The following is a 16811-nucleotide window of genomic DNA, read 5'->3' on the forward strand; positions in this document are numbered from 1 at the left end:
CCAGCCTTACCAAAATCGAAAAACTATGACCAAAAATTGTTTTAAAAAACTACTGTTACTAAGCTATAGCAATTAAAACAGCACAATTTTGGCACAAAAAACAGACACAAAGATCAATGAAACAGGATAGAAAGTTCAGAAATAAACCCATGGACTTACAGTCCACGGACTTCCAATCAATCGATGACAAAGGAGGCAAGAAAATGCAACGGAGAAAAGATAGTCTGCATTAAGCAGGGCTGCGAAAACAGGACAGCCACATGTAAAAGAAGGCAATTAGAAAATTCTCTAACACGATATACAAAAATAAACTCACAATGGAATAAAGATCTAAATGTAAGACTGGATACTATAAAACTCCTAGAGGAAAACATAGGCATAATTTGACATAAACTGAAGCAATACTTTTTTGAATCCACTTCAAAAAGTAAAGGAAACAAAAGTTTAAAAAAAAAATTAACCTAATTAAACTTAAAAGATTTTTTGCACAGCAAAGGAAACCATGGACAATATGAAAAGTCACTTACTGAATGGGAGAAAATATTTGCAGATGATATGACCAATAGGGGTTAATATCCAACATATATAAACAGCTCATATAACTCAACATCAAAAAACAAAAACAACAGCTACCTGATTAAAAAATGGGCAGAAGAACTAAATAGATATTTTTCACAGAAGAAATGCCGATGGCCAACAGACATGTGATAAGATCCTCAGAGTCACTAATCATTAGAGAAACGCAGATCAAAACCTCAATGAGATATCACCTATAACACTCAGAATGGCCATCCTGAAAAAGAACACAATAATAAACATTGGTGAGGACATGGAAAGAAGGGAACTTTCCCACACTGTTGGTGGGAAAATAAACTGGTGCAGTCACTATAGAAAACATTATGGAGGTTTCTCAAAAAACTAAAAGTAGAACTACCCCACAACTCTTGGGTATATATATGAAAAAAACAAAACCACAAATCTGAAAAGATATATGCACTGAACGCTCATAGCAGCATTATTTACAACAGACAAGATACGGAAACAACCGAAGTGTTCATCAACAGACAGATGGATGAAGAAGCTGTGGTACACAGTATGCAATGAAATCCTACTCAGCCACCCAAAAAACCCCATATTTTGCCACTTGCAGCAACCTGATGGATTAAGAGGGCATTACACCAAGTGAAATAAGTCAGACAGAGAAAGATAAATACTATAAGATATCACCTATACATGGAATCTAAAAAATATTGCAAACTGGGGAATATAACAAAAAGAAGCAAACTCGCAGACATAGAGAACAACTTAGTGGTTATTAGTTAGGGGAGGACGATATAGGGATGGGAGAGTGGGAGGTCCAAACGATGGGGTATAAGATAGGCTCAAGGATCTGCTGTACAGCATGAGGAATATAGCCAATATTTTGTAATAACTGTAAGTGGAAAGTAACCTTTAAATTTGTTGTTTTTAAATCACTTAATCCTTGGAATTAAGGCTGTATTAATTAATTAAGTCAAGGCTGTATATTGTCACCTTGCTTATTTAACTTATATGCAGAGTATATCATGTGAAATGCTGGGCTGGATGAATCACAAGCTGGAATCAAGATTATTGGGGGAAGCATCAGTAACCTCAGATATGCAGATGATACCACTCTAATGGCAGAAAGAAAAAGGAACTAAAGAGCCTCTTGATAAAAGTGGAAGAGGAGAGTGAAAAAGTTGGCTTAAAACTCAACATTAGAAAAAACAAAGATCGTGTCTCATCACTTCACGACAAATAGATGGGGGAAAAGTGGAAAGAGTGGCATAACTTACTTTCTTGGGCTCCAAAATCACTGCAGATGGTGACCACAGCCATGAAATTAAAAGACGCTTGCTCCTTGGAAGAAAAGCTATGACAAACCTGCTGCTAAGCTGCTAAGTCGCTTCAGTCGTGTCCGACTCTGTGCGACCCCATAGATGGCAGCCCACCAGGCTCCCCTGTCCCTGGGATTCTCCAGGCAAGAACACTGGAGTGGGTTGCCATTTCCTTCTCCAATGCCTGAAAGTGAAAAGTGAAAGTAAAGTCGCTCAGTCGTGTCCGCCTCTTCACAACCCCATGGACTGCAGCCTACCAGGCTCCGCCGTCCATGGTATTTTCCAGGCAAGGGTACTGGAGTGGGGTGCCATTGCCTTCTCCGATGACAAACCTAGAGAGCGTATTAAAAATCAGAGCTAACAAAGGTCCACCTAGTCAAAGCTATGGTTTTCCAGTAGTTGTGTACAGATGTGAGAGTTGGACTATAAAGAAGGCTGAGTGCCAAAGAATTGATGCTTTTGAATTGTGATCCTGGAGAAGACTCTTGAGAGTCCCTTGGACTGCAAGGAGATCAAACAAGTCAATCCTAAAGGAAATCAACCCTGAATATTCAGTGGAAGGACTGATATTGAAGCTGAAGCTCCAATATTTTAGCCACCTGATGCAAAAAATTGACTCACTGGAAAAGACCCTGATGTTGGGAAAGATTGAGGACAGGAGGAGATGGAGGCAACAGAGGATGAGATGGCTGGATGGCATCACCGACTCAATGGACATGAGTTTGAGCAAACTCCAAGAGAGACTGAAGGACAGGAAAGCCTAGCATGCTGCAGGCCATGGGGTCGCAAAGAGTCAGAAACGACTTAGTGACTGAAAAACAACAATAATCCTTGGAAGGGAGTGAGAAAAGGGTGTTATTACACAGCAATAGGCAGTCAAAACAACGTGTTTGGACTAGCACAGTACTTAATACTTATATTTATTTCCAATTCAGGACAGTAGTGTGTCCATGGGGGTGTTCTGGAAATTGGCAGGGGGCATATTTTTATTGCCACAATGACCAGGTTGGTGGGGTGGAAGAGAGTGTGCTATTGGCATTTAATGCCCATGAGCCCAAGAATATTAAATATATTAAATATCCAAAAATGTCTGAGATAATTACGTACAGCTAACTGCCCCACATGAAATAATAATAGTGCTCTGACTGAAAAACAGTAAGTCACAACATTAAAGACCTGTATAGAAAACTGTCTTAAAGATAAAGATGAAATAAAAATATAAGCACTTAATGTAAACTGCTTTCTCAGCAAGGAAAAATAGGATCCATCTTGATGTCAAATTTAATCACTAGAGAGGCTGCCTGGAAGACTGTATTGAGAATGCCTTGGAGGATCATCAAGGACTGGATGCCCTGATCAACTAGTGATGCCTGTCATTGGCATGGGAAGGGAGAGTAGTGGCCTTGAAGTAGGGTGATCATATAATTTAACATCCAAACTGGAACACTTTGAGGAGTAAAAGGGGGCAGTGTTAGTACACTGGGACAACAGACACAACCTGGGACCATCCCAATAAAACCAGGACATACTTTCACTCTATTTCTGCACCGTGGATGTCATCGCTGGCACGTCCCAATATGCAGCTCAGAGGTAAGCAAAATAGGGGCTTGTCTGGACCTAGAAGCCCTTGAGATCTTGAACGTTAATTTCCTTTTTAAGTACTCAGTTTCAGTGTGTGGTTAGGTATGAAGAATTGTTCTAAAGAACGCATTAAAAATTAATTAAGAGTTTCCTCTAATATTTAATCTTACCAGCCATGTACTAGGAGTGATGTATTCCCAGTCAGCATGTCAGGCCATGAATAATTAAAAGAGAAGGGGAGTGTGATTCAGCCCCTCGATGAGGCTTTCTGGGGTTTTAGATGTAGCACAGAGCCTGGGACTGTATCTCCCAAGGAAAAGTTCTGCATTGAACAGCAGGGTCCAGTCCCGTCCAAACCCCTAACACTGGCATTCATCATGAGTCAGCCTCACAGGGAGATGGAGATGGATTTGCCTCTATGGAGCCATCAGCCCCTGAGACATGTCAGCCTTGCCTTCTTCCCAGGAGGGAGGAGGGGGCGTTGGTGGTGAGTTATAGAAACCTTCCCAGGGCTCCTCTACGTGCTGAGAGCTTCCATATTTCCTCACCTCTAAGACACATGCTTCTTCATTTTGTAACATTTTGGAAATCAAGAGGTGACCTAAAATCGATGAGAGGATTTAAGGTGGTATTTCTTGGGAGGTGTTCCAACGTGACAGTTCAGAGCCAGGCTCTGAAGTTCCACTCAGGGCTCTGCCATTTCCCAACCGCATGGCTCTGAGCAAATTGCACCCTCTCTGTTGCCTCATCTGAAAACTTAATCTATTCCTAACAGTCCCAACTTGATAATAAATGAAAAAGGGCTTGAATATGGTGCCTGGCAGATAGTAAGATCTCAACGTGTTAGCTATTATTTCTGTTTTCCTCCTGCGTGTTGTTATTAAATTGCCAGTGTATCTAGAAACTGAAAGCATTTTCAGTGTTTCTGCAGTACTGTCAGCTTCAGAAAGAGCTCAAAAACAATGACTTCTGAGCCCACTCTATTGTGACACCCAGCACACTTATGGTGGCTTATCTTTGCTGCATCAAGTAGGGGAAATACATATTTGACAGCAAGTGAAAGCATATTTGATGTCATTTCTATTTAGTCAAATGTAGGAAACATGAAGATTCTCTAAGAATGACTCCCTCCCAACTTCCAACCCTCCTCTTTTCTGAATTTGATGCACTAAGCCTAGGACCAAGGCTTCCTTTTCTTTCAGCAGCAGCACAGTGCAAAGTGGGGTAGAAAGAGGAAGTGGAATCTCCATCTGGGCTTTTGTATCAAAATAACATAGGCAATCAGCACCCATCATGGCCCACAAGGGATGTCATAGGTCTGATGGTTCTAAGAGAAGGTGAAAACCACAAGTGTTGCTGTTGGTAGGAATGCAAACTGGTGCAGCCATGATGGAAGACAGTATGGAGGTTCCTCAAAACACTAAAATAGGGTTGCCATATGATCAGCAATTCTACTCCCGGGTAGATATCCAGATAAAACTATAATTCAAAAACAGATACTTGCACCTCTATGCTTGTAGCAGCACTAGTCACAACAGCCAAGACATGGAAGCAACCTAAATGTCCATTGACAGATGAATGGATAAAGAAGATATGGTGCATGTGTGTGTATTCTTCCTGAGATACTGGACCTGTCTTTGAGGGCCATCTGGGTCTTCAAAGTTTGCCAAAGTAGTTGCAGACCAGCTACAGGTCCATTTAGCTCAAAGGTGCCAACGTCTGACCTTCCATCCATGATCAGGAAGAGAAAGCAGCTGCCAGTCCATACCTATCTTTTGCATCTCCCCAAAGCAGACCTGAGATGAGGCATTCGACACAAGGGGCCAGTTTAGGGGCTGATCCCAGGAAACTCCCATAGGAGAGGAAGGAAGGGAGGAAAGATGGGAGGTTAAGTAAAGGGTGCGTTGACAGGTCACCATGGTGGGCAGAGGGGCCACCAACTCACTGGTCGCCTCCATGAGACTGTGGAGCACAGGCCTCAGAATTGTCTCCCCCAGGGCTGAGACATCAGAGCGTCTATATCCACTGACTCCCTGCTAATTGCAGGCTGCTCACAGCAGCGTTAATTCTTGGACACTTGCAGATGGCTCTGTGCCTGGCTTGGCTGGCTTCTGCATTCAGGGAAAGCGTGCAGGCAGAGAACCATTGGTGCTAGAGGTGAAAGCCTTGCTGTGTGACTAAGGTGTGGGCGACTGCCGAGGTAGCCTGGAGAAGACAGACGGGCACTGCTGGTATCTGCTATGAAGAGCCACTGTATTGACTTTTGTCACCACTACCAAAACCAGGTGCCTTCAAATAATGGCAATTTATTGTGTCCCAATTCTGGAAGCTACAAGTCCAAAATCAAGGCGTCAGCTGAGCCAGGCTCCCTCAGAAGTCCCTCCGTTCAGTTCAGTCACTCGGTCGTGTCTGACGCTTTGCGACCCCACGGACTGCAGCAGGCCAGGCTTCCCTGTCCATTACCAACTAGAGGAGAATGTTTTCCTGTTTCTTGCAGCTTCGTGTTTCTCTGCAGTTCTTGGCATTCCTTGGCTTGTGGCAGCTAACTCTGCCTCTGTCTCCACATGGTCATCTTCTGTGTCTTCAAACTGTGTGTGTCCATCTCTGAGACCCAATCTTCCCCCAGGATAAGGGCGTGAGTTACATTGCATTATGCATCCACTTACGCCATAGGAGTTCAACCAGTTACATCTGCAATGACCCTGTGTCCAAACACAGTTACATCCTGGGGCACTGGATAAGCACTTCCACACATCTTGTGGGGGGCATCCAGCTCAGCCCAGGGCAGGCACCTTCTGCATGTAATATCCTCTAATCCCAACAGTAGCCTGCAAGGTAGGTGTCACTACCGCAGCATCACACACGAGGACAGTGAGGCTCTAAAGGGTGACAGAGCCACCCAAGGACACCCAGCTGGGAAGCCACAGAGCTGGGAGCTGAACTTGGTTCCACATCAGGTGGGCTGTCTCTCAACAGTGGTGTCCCCTGTCACTGACACTGGCTGGAAGGAACAGCGGGTAGAAGCGTAGGAACTCAAATCAGACTACCCAAGTTCAAAGGCCGCCTCCACTGCTTACTATTGTGAGAACCTGGCACATTCCTGCCCCCTCTGTGAGGCTTGCCCCCTTATTTTGAAACCTGGGAATTAGAATAGCACCCGAAGCACATTCTGCAGGGAGGAGTAATTGGGACAGCAGGTGAAGAGTCATACGCGGAGGGCCGGGAACACAGCAAGTGCACAGTGACTTCTGGCCACTGTTATGTCATCAGGGAAGCATCCTCCTATCCTCCTGAATGTTAAAACATCAATGCCTAAGCCTCTGTAAAAAGCTCAGTTTCCAGGCCACAATCCAGGATCCCTTTTGTCTTTTGCTTCTTGTCACAGCTGCCCCCAGGGCTCCCAGGCAGGGACCTGATGGGCTGGAGGGCCGGGTGGCCCCCGCACACTCTCCCCCAGCGCCCAGCTTGCTAATTAACGCCCCTGCAACAGGAGACTGTGAGACCAGGATAAACATAGCAGCCCTCATCTCCTGCCCGTGCTGGTGGCTTTATCTCAGCCCCTCCCCCAGGGCCACGGAGGGCTGGAGGGGCAACGGGCAGATGTCCTCCCACGCCCTGCAAGGGGGGGCTGCAGCCAGAGGCTTTCCTCCAAGCCTGGCGAGGCCCCGAGAAACGTGCAGCCACTCCAGGCAGATGCGCGGTGATGAACACCCTCAGAGCACAGAGCTAGGGGCACGACTGAGAGTTTCATTTGCACCCGGAATTGCACATTTCAAGGGCAGGACCTGGTGACCCAATACGTGCATGTGAGCACACACTGGGCTCATAATTCATGCATTTCCCTTCCTCCTATTGAAAAAAAATGTGGCAGGGATGGGGGAGGGGAAGAATGAGGGTGAAGCACCGGTCTGAACAGGTAGTTATTTTTCTGCCTGGGGCTCAGCCTGGCTGAGAACCAACTTGTCAAAAGTGGAAGCTGAAGGCTAGGTAACTTGTTGTGCAGGCAGCAGCCAGCTTGGTGCTCCTGGGAGTGACTTTCCAGAGCCTGTGTTCACTGCCTGTGCTCTGAGTGGTCTTTTTCATCCTGGACAGGACAGACTTGTGACAGCTAAAATCCAGAGAGAGGGCACAGGGCCACAGCTATGCAGGCAGGCACTCAGGATGCACATGGTAGCTGCCCCTCCCAGGGCGGAGCGGGGGCTGGATGAGGAAAGCCTGTTCCCTGCCAGTCCCACGGGAAGAGAGGAACCTCAAGGGAAGAGACTCAAGAGGCTCTGCACACAGATTACCGTAGAAAACACAAATGGCAGCCCTAACCCAGCTGGGCAGTCGGGGAAACTTCCTGAAGAGTGGGACCTCCAAGAGGAAATGTGAAGAATAAATAGGAGTCAGCAGGGAGAACTGAGAGTATAAAAACAGCTTGGCACATTCTGGGATATTCTGGAACATGAAGTTTCAGGAGATTGGGGGGAAGGGTGGGAATAAAAGAAGCAAATGAGGTTTAAAGAATTAACTACAGATTTCAGCATCTAAATCTATAAAGAGGTACCAGCAGCCACAAAGAGTCAGTGGGCTAATGCTGGTGATTTGAAGGTAGTCCAGTCTTGTACTCAAGGAGCTCAAGGGCTAAGGTTTATTGCACACTCATGAGCCCCAGGCCCTCCATGGGTTTTACCTCATTCACACCTCTCAAAACTCTGCCTCTAGAGGGTGGGGTGGAGTGGGGGGTGGTGGAGATGGAAACTTTTGCCTTCCACAGTCACCCGGGTCTTGAATCAAAAGGGGGTGGGGGGGCTCAGCATTAATGCACCAGAGGGCTTCGGGGTTTGTGAGGTGACAGAAATGCATGGGGTGGGTGTGAGGCAAGATGGAAAGAGAAATGGACAGAGAGAGACAGACAGACCTGAGACAGAGGGCCAGACAGAGAGAAACAAAGATAAGAATGGAAACAGATGGAAAGGCAGAGTCAGACATACGAGAAGAAAGATAGTAGAGAAAGAGAGACAGGGACAGGTAAAGACCAAGCGAGGGGAACTCAGAGCAGGGCCCAGGATCATCAAAGAACCGGGAGAATGAAAGGCTCCAGCCTGCGAGAGACAGAAGCAGGGCGGGCAATGCCCCCAGCTGAGGTCTTTCCTAAGAAACCCAGGTCCCACGGCAGAGGTCTGGCCTGGCCAGTGCTCTAGGTGTCCCTAAAGCCCACTGAGTCCAGGGCCATGCCAAAGGGAGAGGCTAGGGCCCGAGGGAACAGGGCCTTGAGACGCCCAGTCCAGCAGGGCGTCTCAGCATGAAGTAGCAGAGTGTGCTTGCAGTAGCTTCCCATCCCTCTCCCAAGGTTCCCACCAAATTCTTCCCTATCCAGCCCCACAGGCTGGTGTGGCTTAGGAGTAAAGGTCACTGAGTATCCTCCAGGGCTGCACCCTGCAACTGGCAGCCTGCACGAGCCAGCCAAGGAAGCAGGCCAAGAAGTCTGGCCAAAGAAGTAGGCTCCGAAGCCACTCTGTTTGGATCCCACAGGACATCTGGGCCCTCGGCTCAACAGCCACTGTGTATGGTGGGCTGTGTATGCACAGCCCTGGTTGAACAGCCCTAAAGGTCAAGTGAAAACATACTCCCGTGGTGCCAGGCACTGAATCCCCATAGTAAGGCAGGTATTACTAGCAGTCTCTTTTACAGATGTGGAGACTGAGGCCCAGAGAGGTTAGGGACCTGTCCAAGGTCACAGAGCCAGCACACTCTTAACTATTAGGTTCGCTATTACAATGCTTGTCATTTTTCATTCATGGAGTCAAGGCCAAGGGTCTGAACCCGCTAGCTCCCTGACTTAAAAGCTGAACCTTTGCTGAATGTCGGGCATGTGAGCTGGAACCAGGAGCACAAACCCCCCTGCATGCCCTCCTGGAGCTCAGTGCTGTGTTTGACGGAAAGACCCTCACCAGCAGTGGGTTTGCAACCAGCCACTCAGAAGCTTTCAAAGCAGAGCCTTCTGACAGCACAATTCATTTAGGAGTCAAGAAAGTGAGAAGCACTGGTTCTCCACCTTGGCTGCCCATAGGAACAGCCCAGGAAATTTAAAAGTACTGATGCCTGGGTCTCCCCCAAAGAGATTTTGACTGAGTTGCTATGAGGTGATGCTTGGGCACTGAGATGTTTTAAACACCTTGGGTGATTCCAATGGGCAGCCAGGGCTTAGAATTTCTGGTGTTTTGAGGATGGTTTCAAAGCCCCATTCTAGTGCCCAGGGTACCAGAGGTCCGGTTCTGTGTCTTGGGCAAATGAGTACCTGAGTCAGTTTTCTCATTTAAAAACATTATGGGTGGGGAAAGGGGAGAAATGCTTATTTAGCACCTACTGCATGACAGGCACGGAGTAGGCGATGGCACCCCACTCCAGTACTCTTGCCTGGAGAATCCCAGGGACGGGGGAGCCTGGTGGGCTGCCGTCTATGGGGTCGCACAGAGTCGGAAACGACTGGAGCGACTTAGCAGCAGTAGCAGCAACATGACAGGCAAGCTACAAAAGGTATTCTTTTTATTCCCCTCAACAATTTTATGAGGCTGGTAGCATTACCCCATGCCTGAATTCACCCAGCTAAGTGACAACTAAGTGATGGAGCATGGATTGAGACTCCACATGTTTGATTCAGAAACCCTAGCCCATCTGCTATACCACTCTGCTAAATCAGAGCTCCCCAACTTGCCAAATCTTGTTAGAGGTTGAAAAATGTTGTTAAAATGCAAAAATGTTGTTAAAATGATGTACTGATTCAGTACATCAGAGAAAGGTCCCAAGATTCTGCATTTCCAGCAGGTTCCCAAATTACACCAATGCTGGCACACCAGCAGCTTGCTTTTAGTAGCAAATGGTTTACAGGTCTTTGTGGTCAATCTGGCTCCGACTGGTCAGTGCCTGTGCCAAGTGGGTTGGTTAACTTACTTAGACCATTCCCCCTATTCTGATGACAGCGAGCAGGAGGCTGCCCCTTGCCCTGCTCAGTCGCGTGGCCTTCATGAGATTGACACCGCACCCCCTCCAGCCTGCAGCAATTGGCCAGTCTCATCCCTCAGCTAGGCAAGATGGTTCAGGGATGGGCATCTAGCTCAAGCCAAGCAGAATGTCATTCTCTTCCATGGGAGCTCCCTGAGGGGAAGTTCTTTCTTTCCCTGGCTGAGGACTGAAAGAATGCAGCTGCTGCAGCTACTTCCTACCATGAGGGAAGAGCTCAGAGCAGCAAACAGTAAACCCAGTAGCACTGAGCGTAAGAATGAAGGCAGGCAGAGAACACCCAGGTCCTTGGGCAAAATGGCTGGTTTAAGTCTTGCCTGAAACCCACATCCGGGCTATCGATCCACAAAGGCCATTCAATCCCCTTACTGTTTGAAGCCAAGTTGAGTTGGGTTGTATGTCTCTTAACATCAAAACTCCTAATACAAGCCCTAGCATCAACAAGACTAGAGTCTGAATTTCTCAGCTTAGCTACTCACTAGCTGTGTGGTCTCAGGCAAGCTATTTGGTCTCCCTGAGCTTCAGTTTCCTCATCCATAAAATGGAACTAGTAATACCTATCCCAGGATTGTTGCGGGGATCAGGAGAAACCATGAATGCCAAGAGCTTGGCATCTATGCCATGAATGTTAGCTATTATTATAAAAACTCATTATTAGTCCCATTTTGGTAGGTCCTTCTAAAAACAGTGTATGTCAGCAGTTGTTTCGAACTGTTGGCAAAAAAAAAAAAAAAAAAGAAGCAAATTAACCTAAAAGATTGGGGCAGGCAGGGAAAATGGGGGAGGGTGCCTCCAGGGGTATGAGTAACATTAAGAAGGAAGAAAAAAGAGGTTGCATTCTTTCAATAACCAGGAAAGATGAGAAAGCTTGTCCTGGCAAAGAATGCAAGGCTTGCCCAGGCCATAATTGATTTGGTCATGATACCTTCAGACCTTGGCTCCATCCAGCAGAGTGTATGGAAGCCACTATCTGCCTCTCTGGATATTTGATGGTCTGATTGGCTCAGCCTTCCTAATTGTGTTGTATTGACAAATATATTTGTTTGGAACAAGCAAATGTATTGCAGGCAGGAAACAGACCAACTCCAAGAATTTATTTTGCTTTTTGGCACGGCTGCACTAAGCTTAGCATTCATTATGTACCCATGTAAAACAGTCTCTGGGAATGCTGGCCTGACTTATCTTTTTAATTATATTTATTTTTTCAGCTGCACCTCAGATCATGAACAGACTTGCTGGTGCTAAACAGGCTTCATTGGATGAAACCTCCTGCCTCCCCCCAAATCACACTGCACGGATTAAATGTTCAAAGACACCAGACAAACCTAGGATATTGCCATGGGTCATTATCACTAATGGATTGGAGATGGGGTTAAGTCAGTCAAATCCCTGCTCTGAGCCCAGAAAAGTCCACAGAAACCAAATCCTGGTCACCAGATTGAAATTGAAATCAGGTTTAAGCAGAGAGATGAAGAGATGAATGAAAGGCAACTGGAATGGATCATTTGGGGATGACCATGACCCATTTCCCTGTACCTGCTCACTGCAGGGGTACCTGGCTAAGCCATGCTGGACCCATGTGGCCCTTCTCCCTGGCTGGATGATGAATAAGCACCCAACCTCAGAAGGGCCAATCAGAGTCCCAGCTGGGGTTACTAGGACAGAGAGCAATGGCAGACAGACAGACAGACTGACTCCCTCCATGGCAGAAGCTGTAACAAAACTGGGAGATGAAGGCAGCCATTTTGGATGCCATGTGGACAAAGTTGTAGCAAAAGTTAAAGGAAAGGAACCAAACCACCATAGGGAGGTGCAACAGGGCAGGATCATTACGTAGGGTCTCAGCTTCGTGGCCCTGGTTCCAGGCACTGAGGCACTCTGCCTCTTAGAATGCATCACCCCTTTTTGTTCCAGCAAGCTCAGGCTGTTCTCCCACTTACATCCATACAAGGGCAAACTATGCAACCAACCAAACAATGTTGGGGAAGAATATTTATTAACAGGAAAAATGTACACAAGAATGATGTTGAGTGCAGAGAGCATGTTTCTTTCCTCCCTTCAACAGATATTTACTGGGCACTTCCTACATGTCAGACATTGCATATACACTGAGGAGAAAGGTCATGGCCTCTGCCCCTGTCAAATTTACAGTGAAGTTACCAAATGCCAGGTAAGATCCCACTTTAGTCAAAAGAGAGGAATAACTGGCATGTGATGGGTTTCACACCAGGGAAAACAAATGAAGGGCACTTCTAACATCTTCAAAACCAGTGTTGTTCCAAGCATCGCCTGTGGACCTCCAGCCTGGCGTCACCTGGGAGCTTGTGACAAATGCAGGTTCTCAACCCCTGCCCAGACCTACTGGCAGAAGGGCCCAGAAATCTGTTCTAACAAGACTTCTGGATGATCCTGATACATTTTAAAGGCTCACAGTCACCTGCCTACAGCACAATAGCGCCAAGATCCCCCTTCCAAACTAATAAGAATTTCCAGGGACTTCCCTGGTGATCCAGTGGCTAATACTCCATGCTCCCAATCCAAGGGGCCTGGAATCGATCCTTGAAGGGGGACAGTAGACTCCATATGCCACAACCAAGAGTCTGCATGCTGCCACTAGAAGGTCCTGCACGCCACAACTAAAATCAATCAATCAATCAATCAATCCTGCATGCTGCATCAAAGACTGAAAATCTCACAGGCTGCAACTAAGACCTGGCATAGCCAAATCAATAAAAATAAATGTTAAAAAAAAATAGTTTCCACCTTTTCCTACAGTTTCCTTTCTCAAATGCTGCATTTTCAAAACCACCGAGGGATGCATGAGTCAACAATTAATTTTAACAACCAGTTATGTATGAAATCACATATGTTAGTTAATTGCCACAACTCCTTAAAATAGGTACTATGTATTTCCCACTTTACAGGTGAAAAGACTGAGGAACAGAGAGGTTAAGCCACTTGCCCAAAGTCACACAACTAATAAGCATTAGGTATTGGATTTAAATCCAAGCAGTCTCACTCCAGAATCAAACCTGGGTCTCCTGCATGGCAGGCAGATTCTTTACCACCTGAACCACCAGGGAAGCCCAACTCTCACAAACCACTAAGTTAAACTACTTGTCAAATGAGTACTGAGCATCTTTGCCACCCATAGAGGTAGAGAGTCCAGTCCCTGGACTGCACCCTGCAGCTCGTTCCTGAGCAGATTTTGCTGGGACCTCACACCTGGGGAGACCTGCCCCTTCAGATCAGGGTGTGAAGGCTCCTGAAGTCGAGAAGAGCCCACAGCCATGCTGCCTGAGCTTCAGAATGTCGGAGCCTCTGCATTCACACACCCCCTGTCCTGTGGGGTCCCCACTCAGTGAGGATGGGTTCTGGTATCCACCTAAAACCACACTTGCAAGAATCCTTACCTCCAGCTGCCGGCGCCTAAGGGCTGACCTCTGGCTCTGTCCAGGCTCTCTCTTTCCTTATAGGAATCTAGAATTCTGTGGTCCTTTCTGACTAGCTACCCTTGATAGAAGCTGGTTTTTACCTTTGAGTCCCAAGGTGAAGACCAGAATCTTCAATTTCTTTTCTTCTCTTCTAGGGAAGTCCTTGGTCCCTGTTGGGGGAAATATTACTAATTTTAAAAGATAAGGGAGTATGTGTGGCCCAGCTCACGCTCCAGGAGCAACAACAGCTGGAAGAAACATTGGGCTGTAAGTGGCCTCCCAACTCTGCTCGCCAATCACCGCCCAGAGCCCAGGTCCACCCCTAGCCGACAGGTCCACCCCTAGCCGACAAGTCCAATCACACTCCTGGAGGAGTGAGGATGGGTACCACTGACGGTCATCTAGAAAGGACCAGCTCAAGTTGTTAAACTATTCTGAGTCTGGTTGATCAAGGTTGTTGCCTGAGCCTCAAAGATCACGTGCCACCCCACCGGCCCTGGCCCCACAGGGTGGACCTTAGACCTTCCCATGACCGGCAGCTAGAGGGTTAATGCCTCGTCCAGCAGGGGTCCCAACCCAGCCACCCCAGACTCTGATGGATCAGTGTCCATGCTGCCCAGGTCTTGAAAGACACACACCAACTTGCTGAAACAGTACTTTTCTTTCGGCATTAGGATGATAGGTAGTTTTATTTCCTTCCTTTTGCTTATTCATGTTTTTCAACCTTTCTACAATAAGTACAGTTTACCTTTGTAATCAAGATTAGGTGGTGCTACTGGGAAAGGACTTGCCTGACAATGCAGGTAGATGTAAGAGACAAGGGTTCAACCCCTGGGTCGGGAAGATCCCCTGGAAGAGGGCATGGCAACCCACTCCAGTATTCTTGCTTGGGAAATCCTGTGGACAGAGGAGCCTGGTGGGCTACAGTCCATAGCGTCGCACAGAGTCGGACACGACTGAAGTGAGTCAGCACACAGCACACAGAATAAGTATGGTTTACTAAAGTAATCAAGATCCAGTTCAGTTCAGTCCAGCCACTCAGTCGTGTCTAACTCTTTGTGACCCCATGGACTGCAGGACAACAGGCTTCCCTGTCCATCACCAACTCCCAGAGCTTGCTCAAACTCATGTCCTTTGAGTCGGTGATGCCATCCAACCATCTCATCCTCTGTCATCCCCTCCTCCTCCTGCCTTCAATCTTTCCCAGCATCAGGGTCTTTTCAAATGAGTCAGTTCTTCACATCAGGTGGCCAAAGTATTGAAGTTTCAGCTTTAGCATCAGTCATTTCAATAAATATTTAGGACTGATTTCCTTGAAGATTGACTGGTTTGATCTCCTGGCAGTCCAAGGGACTCTCAAGAGTCTTCTCCAACACCACAGGTCAAAGCATCAATTCTTCAGCACTCAGCTTTCTTTATAGTCCAACTCTCACATCCATACATGACTACTGGAAAAACCATAGCTTTGACTAGATGGATCTTTGTTGGCAAAGTAATGTCTCTGCTTTTTATTATCTTGTCTAGGTTGGTCACAGCTTTTCTTCCAAAGAGCAAGCATCTTTTAATTTCATGGCTGCAGTCACCATCTGCAGTGATTCTGGAGCCCAAGAAAATAAAGTCTCTCACTGTTTCCATTGTTTCCCCATCTATTTGCTATGAAGTGATGGGACCAGATGCCATGATCTTAGTTTCTTGAATGTTGAGTTTTAAGCCAACTTTTTCACTCTCCTCTTTCACTTTCATCAAGAGGCTCTTTAGTTCTTTGCTTCTTATGACACACGTTATGGATGGTGTCATCTGCATATCTGAGGTTATTGATATTTCTTCTGGCAATCTTGATTCCAGCTTGTGCTTCATCCAATCCAGCATTTCTCATGATGTATTCTGCATATAAGTTAAATAAGCAAGGTGACAATATACAGCCTTGATGTACTTCTTTTCCCAGTTTGGAACCAGTCTGTTGTTCCATGTCCAGTTCTAACTGTTGCCTTTTGATTTGCATACAGATTTCTCAGGAGGCAGATCAGGTGGTCTGGTATTCCCATCTCTTTCAGAATTTTCTGCAGTTTGTGGTGATCCACACAGTCAAAGGCTTTGGGATAGTCAATAAAGCAGAACTAGATGTTTTTCTGAAACCCTTTTGCTTTTTTGATGATCCAACGGATGTCAGCAATTTGATCTCTGGTTCCTCTGCCTTTTCTAAAACCAGCTTGAACATCGGGAAGTTCATGGTCCACATACTGTTGAAGCCTGGCTCGGAGAATTTTGAGAATTACTTTGCTAGCGTGTAAGATGAGTGCAATTGTGCGGTAGTTTGAGCATTCTTTGACATTGTCTTTCTTTGGATTGGAATGAAAACTGACCTTTTCCAGTCCTGTGGCCGCTGCTGAGTTTTCCAAATTTGCTGGCATATTGAGTACAGCACTTTCACAGCATCACCTTTTAGGTTAACACTTTAACAGCATCATCTTTTAGCATCATCTTCAAGATTATTTTTTTTAACTTTATTTTGCTTTACAATACTGTATTGGTTTTGACATACATTGACATGAATCAGCCACGGGTGTACATGAGTTCCCAAGCCTGAACCCCCCTCCCACCTCCCATCCCATATCATCTCTCTGGATCATCCCCGTGCACTGGCCCCAAGCATCCTGTATCCTGTATAAGATTACTTTTTAAAAATGTTAAAGATAATGGTGTGTTTTGAATTTCCTGAGATGCAATGGAGTGCCCAATTTTTACTCCTTCATTCCCACCAGGAGTGCTGGCAGGCCCCATTACAACACAGCAAGCAGGGTCAAGGTTGGTGTTAAGAGACTCCTGAACACAGCCTTGAATGTCTTCAGAAGAAAGGCCCACGCCCTGGGTCTCAGGAAAGAAGTCTTGCACCTCCCTGGCCATGAGCCCACCTACTGCCTCTGGTCAGCAT

At 46.5% G+C, this 16811-nt stretch overlaps 1 long non-coding RNA gene across 1 annotated transcript; it reads left to right on the forward strand.

The window, feature by feature from the left end:
- Positions 1 to 619: 619 nt before the first annotated feature.
- On the forward strand, positions 620 to 15944 carry LOC120867937. The gene is made up of 3 exons (XR_005722080.1): positions 620 to 704; positions 3755 to 3759; positions 15934 to 15944. It is a non-coding gene; the product is annotated as an uncharacterized LOC120867937 (long non-coding RNA).
- Positions 15945 to 16811: the final 867 nt, after the last annotated feature.

This window comes from Oryx dammah, unplaced genomic scaffold (genome assembly GCF_014754425.2).
Source record: "Oryx dammah isolate SB20612 unplaced genomic scaffold, SCBI_Odam_1.1 HiC_scaffold_9, whole genome shotgun sequence".
In the NCBI taxonomy this organism is placed as follows: Eukaryota; Metazoa; Chordata; class Mammalia; order Artiodactyla; family Bovidae; genus Oryx; species Oryx dammah.